The following is a 6,518-nucleotide window of genomic DNA, read 5'->3' on the forward strand; positions in this document are numbered from 1 at the left end:
TGACTATAAACTGTTGGCTCCATATACAAAGGGATAAGGCTACAAGTTGTATTATGGGCATGTGTGATTAACTTGGGATGAATTTCAAAACATGCTATCATACACTTTGAGTTGATCTTAGGAAACAAAACACTAATCCAAGGTAGCACAACCTACATAGCTAACCACCTTCCTCAAAACAAATGAATTTACAGATTATGTCCAAACAACATCAACATGCATCAACCAACACCAACTCACCTCAAATCCGGTCGATAACAACCTTAAATCCTGACCCAATTAAGAATAATAATGTGCATCTAGCAACATACGTTTTGAAAACACGTTTAGACACAAACACGACCTACTCACTTTCATCTTCGGATGTGACAGGTGAATCCGTGGCCTCAGCAAGATTCTCAAGCATCAAAATAACCTCGTTCGTGTCATCCAAATAGTATTTAGCTTTACTCGGCTTCTGTCCCACTGTACACGCAAACACATTAGTGTTAACCGAAAGCAAGTTTCTTGAAATCGCATTACCAATGATCTCAAACATATCTTCATCGGATCTATCATCGCCAATACAAAGAACAAAATCGGCCTGCTTCCCACTTTCAGCCATTGATTTAAATATCTTCTCTGCCACAAGACCTTTGCTGGCTTCTTGAGGTTTGACTTCAACAATATATTGACCGCTTTTGACCGCAACCGGTTCGTTTGCCAACACACTCTCGAGATGATCTAACATCTCCTTTGCCTGAGCAAACCCGAACCGGGGTCCGCGTCCCGATACTGCCACACCAATGCGCTTTCCTTGGTTTCAATTGAAGACCCGTCCGTTGACTCGGTGTATAGTTTCATCACGGGCTCAGCCATTTGCATCCATCCAAAATCATTATTGTGACCGCATGTTTCCCATTCCACGTCTCCCGGCCACCTGTCACGACACATAAGAATGGTTGATTTGAGCAAAAATAAAGTGTATATGGATTAACTTGGGTCATATAAAATCACTCAACGGGTCAATTTGGATCTACTTAAATTTGTCAATGCGTGAAAACGTGCAACTATTATAAAACCTGTTAACTTAAAAAGGTCCAAGTTGATCCTCTTTTTAAATGACTGAACCAAATTGGTGCTTTTTTAATGTGATGCATTTTGGAACGAACCAAACTGACGTTTTTTTTAAAATTGCCCTGATAGAAGCTAGATTCGGGTTAATACCCACAATGCCAAACGGGTCAAGTCAATTAAAGAACAAATTCGGTTTCCCGTCTATCATTTAATTAAGTATTCAAAGGAGAGTCAAAGTCAAAAGGCTTACTTTAGGGAGTCAAGGGCTAAAACAATGGAGAAGTTTCAACACTCATTTAGAATAAATAGGCCTATGGTCATATCTTTATCTTGGTCAATGTTTATTATTATCTAAGTATAAGTATTAGGTTTTCTTTAACCTTGTATTGGGGACTTCCCATCTCGAATTGGGTAATCGGAGACCTCCCATCTCGAATCGGGTTATTTTGTTCCAGTAATTGAATCTTTTGTTTTGAGTCCAGATGCTAGACTCTATCAGACCCGCTTTGACCCAAACCAAATGGATGCTTTTTTAAAATGATCCGTTTTAACACGAACGAAATTAGTGCTTTTTTATTTATTTATATATATATATATATACACTTTTTGTTAATCGACCTATTTTGACCCAAACCCATCCAACCAGCAAAGTTTTCCAGGCCAAGTTCTCATTTTATTTTGACCAGTTACCCGACCCGCCCATTTTCTTATCACCAATTGAATCCAACTTTATCAGTAACATGGAAACAAACCTCATGAAGTAACCATGTTCGGCTGCAATCCCAAGCTTCTTGCAAGGAGAAAGCGCCTTGTTTAAACTTTCTCGACCTCGCCCGCTGACAATAAACACTTTATTATTATTATCACCCGAAAGCGTATTGAGAATTGAAATAACTTCTCGGCTCGGTGTCTTAATAATCGAATTCTGAGGCATCACAGTCCCGTCATAATCCAACAAAATCGCCCGGTTTTTCGCCTTTATATAAGCCGAAACAATATTATCAATCGAAAGCTTCCTAAAATTAGGATCTAACGCCACGACCCGAAACCCGAACCGATTCCCCAACATCTTTTCCTAAAATGGTCTGCCCACGTTCGTTCCATATCTTGCAAGAAGCTTTTAGACCAATAACCGACATTATGCGTACTAACGTAACGATAATGCTTCTCGTGCCTTAATTGCTTCTCTGGCTCACTCAAGGATATAGCCTCGTTCATTCCCTCAGCTGTCGCTTCAACGTTCCACGGGTTCACACGAATCGCACCACTTAAAGACAGTGAACACCCGATAAACTCTGACACAACCAACATACTCTTTTTAGGCCCGTTTGAATCCGAACCTGAAACACCCTCACGACACACGATATATTCGTAAGGAGTTAAATTCAAACCATCACGAACCGCTGTCACGACAACACATTCGGCTATACTGTAATAAGCAACACGCTCGTTGATCCCGAGAGGGGTGTCGATGTAAACGATCGGCTGATACCCAGGATTACCGAACCGATTATTGATGCGTTTACAGCTTTCTTGTATCTCGGCTTGCATTTCATCCAAGTAAATTCCGCCTTTACTCCTGACGGGATTTGCGATTTGCACAAGAACCGCACGACCCTGCCACGATGGATGCGTTTTCAACAACTGCTCCATCGCTAAAAGTTTTAAATTTATAGCTTTAAACACATCCATGTCATCAACTCCAAGAAACACGGTTTTCCCGTCAAATTCTCGTTTAAGTTCCTCGACTTGCCACTCTATATCAGCAAGTTTCATAACCGATTCGATTTGACCCATGTGGATTCCAACTGGCATTATCTTAATCCCAACCGTTCTTCCATAATAATCCAGCCCGATATACCCGCGCTTTGACTGATACTCCAAACCAAACATCCGACTGCAGCATGAAAGAAAATGGCGCGCATAATCAAACGTGTGGAAACCGATAAGGTCAGAGTTCAGTAACGCTTTAAGGATTTATTCACGAACCGGAAGTGTTCGGTAGATCTCAGAAGATGGAAAGGGGCTGTGAAGAAAAAAGCCCATTCTTAAACGGTTAAACCGCCTTCTTAAAAAGGTAGGTAACACCATTAAATGGTAATCGTGTATCCAAACAAAGTCATCTTCAGGGTTAATCACTTCAATAACCTTTTGAGAGAATAACTTATTTGCCGCAACATAAGCCTCCCACATTGACCGGTCAAACCTCCCCCCATGCTCAACCGAAAACGGTAACATGTAATGAAACAGAGGCCATAACTGTTTCTTACAAAACCCATCATAGTACTTTTCAATCAAATTAGGCGGGAGGAAAGTCGGGACACAACCGAATCTTTCCAACAACACTTGTGCCACGTCATCTTGTTCAATCGGGTCAACATCAACCGTCAGCGAGCCGACATATAACACCTCCATGTCGTCCGGAAACCCGTCTTTAATCCGCAAGAGCAGTGAGTCCTCATCATAACTAAAATTCCAACCTTTATTATCAACTCTTCGTTTACATTTCAACGGCAGCTGATTTGCCACAACAATCATTCGATCCATAGCAAGTGAAGACGGATTATCCGATGCAGCACTGCTAGCTTGATCATCATCAAGCTCTGTTATACTCCCGGGAACCGTCATCACGCGTGGCATCTTCCGTCTCTCGCGTTCCCGACCCATTACAGGAAAATTCCCTGAAGCTAACTCTAAAAGATTCGTATACGACCTCGACTGCATCTTTAACTCCGCCAAATGTTACAGATCACAATAACCTAAAACCCCCAAATTTTAGTCAAATCTCGATTAACAACACAAACAATCAATTTGAAATCACAATCGAATCTTTTAAGTGATTAAACAAAGTGGTACTTGAAATTAAACATGTAATCAATCTAATTTAATAAGATCTCAGATCAAGATTAAAACAAACATAAAGAACTAATAGTGAATGAATTCAACTAAAGCTGCTGACCTGTGGTTATTCAAGACCTATGTGGGTACTTTTGATTCTTGATCTTGAGTCGAAAAATAAGGATCTTGATGCCGGATTTGTGTTTTGTGAATTGGGGTATTAGGGTTTGTTCATAAGTTATAAATGATATGTGTGGTTTTTTGGAAATTAATGAATGAATGAATATGATGTTGAAATATGTAAAAGGGAAGTCATATTGATATTATTATTAATGTATTATATTGTTATATCTTGAAAAAATTCTCAAAATAGCCTTATATTATTATATAAAAGGGAAAATCTTCAAAATAGTCTATTTAGAAAATAAGATTCCAACTTTATACTTTAAATTTAATATTTTCAAAAATGGTCTTTAACTCATCTTTAATCATGTATTAGAAAATCTAACGCGTCTTTGACGACATGTTAGCATAACACGTCGTCAAAGACGCGTTAGATTTCCTAACACATGGTTAAAGACGCTAACACGTCGTCAAAGGCATGTTAGATTTCCTAACACATGGTTAAACATGAGTTAGGCCTCCAAACACGTAGTCAAAGATATGTTAGCATCAAACGCGTAGTCGAAGATATGTTTGTTTTTTTGTTTTTAATATTATATTTTTATAACTAGTTTAACTTATATTTGTTTTTCTTTTATAACTTTTAATATATAAAAGTTTTGTATTATTTCGAATATACCGACGAGACATGCTTACTTTTTCCTACTGACCGACATAAACTAACTCAAACTCGAGCCGTGCCAAATCAATATCTAAATATTCAATAAAATTTGACATCGCTCGGTTTTAAATAAAATTTATGTCGGTCCGTAGATAAAAGTAAACATTTATCGTCGGCATATTCGAAATAATATAAAATTTTATACATTAAAAGTTATAAAAGAAAAACAAAATAAGTAAAACTAGTTATAAAAATATAATATTAAAAAAACAAACAAAAAGCTAACATATCTTCGACTACGCGTTTGATGCTAACATATCTTTGACTACGTGTTTGGAGGCCTAACTAATCTTTAACCATGTGTTAGGAAATCTAACGCGTCTTTGACGACGTGTTAGCGTATTTAATCATGTGTTAGGAAATCCAACGCGTCTTTGACGACGTGTTATGCTAACATGTCGTCAAAGACGCGTTAGATTTCCTAATACATGGTTAAAGATGAGTTAGAGAGGGCCATTTTTGAAAATATTAAGTTTATGGGAAAAAGTTGGAATCTCATTTTGTAGATGGGTTATTTTGGGGATTTTCCCTATATAAAAAGAGATTTCAATTTTATCCTTCAAACTTAATAATTCTAAAAATGGTCATTTCTAACTCATCTTTGACCATGCGTTAGGAAATCTAACACGTCTTTGACGACGTGTTATACTAACACGTCGTCAAAGACGTGTTAGATTTCCTAACGCATGGTCAAAGATGAGTTAGGCTTCCAAACACATTTTTAACGACGTGTTAGCATCAAACGTATAGTCAAAGACATGTTAGCCTTTTGTTTGTTTGTTTTTTTAATATCATAATCTTATAACTAATTTTACCTATATTTGGTTTTTCTTTTGTAACTTCTAATATAAAAATTTTTAAATTGTTTCGAATACCGACGAGACATGCTTATTTTTATCTACGAACCGACATGACTTACTCCAACTCGAGCCGTGTCAAATCAATATTAAAATGTTCAATAAAATTTGACCTTGCACGGTTTTAAATAAAATTTTTGTCAACATGTAGATAAAAATACGCATGTCTTTTCAGTATGTTCAAAATAACATAAAAATTTTAATATTAGAAGTTATAAAAGAAGAAACAAATATAAGTAAAATTAGTTATAATAATATAATATTAAAACAAACAAACAAACAAAAGACTAACATGTCTTTGACTATACATTTGATGCTAACACGTCGTTGACCATGTGTTTGGAGGCCTAACTCATCTTTGACCATGTTACGAAATCTAACACGTCTTTGACGACGTGTTAACACGTTGTTTTAGATTTCCTAACACATGGTTAAAGATGAGTTAGAATGAGACATTTTTGGAATTATTAAGTTTGAGGGATAAAATTAGAATCTCTTTCCAAAATAGGGTTATTTTGGGAATTTTCCGTTATATTAATCTACTAGGATAGAGCCCGTGTGATACATGAGTGGTTAAAAGCAAAAAAAAAAAATATTTAGTAATATACATGATAACATACGTTATAGATTCATATGATATTAATAATGATAAACAAAATTTTACAATTCATAAATCTTTAAAAGCTTCTTTGAATACAATATTGGATGCTAACTTAATTGTTAAATAATTTTCTGGTATTAATTATAAGTGAATTAACAATATATCATTTATAAGTCAAGACAACCAACACAATAACTACTTAAATGGAGTTAGTAAGCATATTTAGTTTGAAACATGAGGTTTTGGGTTCGAGACTTGTATCACACAATAATTTGTTTTTCAAAATTTTACAAAGTGTAATTGTAGGTTCCCTTGACGGATC

At 36.2% G+C, this 6,518-nt stretch overlaps 1 pseudogene across 1 annotated transcript; it reads right to left on the reverse strand.

Moving 5' to 3' along the window:
• Window positions 1-251: 251 nt before the first annotated feature.
• Window positions 252-3,786, reverse strand: LOC143616888 (putative alpha,alpha-trehalose-phosphate synthase [UDP-forming] 7; annotated as a pseudogene). Its single transcript, XR_013150738.1, has 2 exons — window positions 1,809-3,786; window positions 252-919 (listed from the first exon to the last, which is right to left on the reverse strand). The product of XR_013150738.1 is annotated as a putative alpha,alpha-trehalose-phosphate synthase [UDP-forming] 7 (transcript).
• Window positions 3,787-6,518: the final 2,732 nt, after the last annotated feature.

The sequence above is a fragment of the Bidens hawaiensis genome, unplaced genomic scaffold (genome assembly GCF_021521415.1).
Source record: "Bidens hawaiensis isolate Kalapana, Puna unplaced genomic scaffold, B.hawaiensis_p1.1 tig00002307_1, whole genome shotgun sequence".
NCBI lineage: Eukaryota > Viridiplantae > Streptophyta > Magnoliopsida > Asterales > Asteraceae > Bidens > Bidens hawaiensis.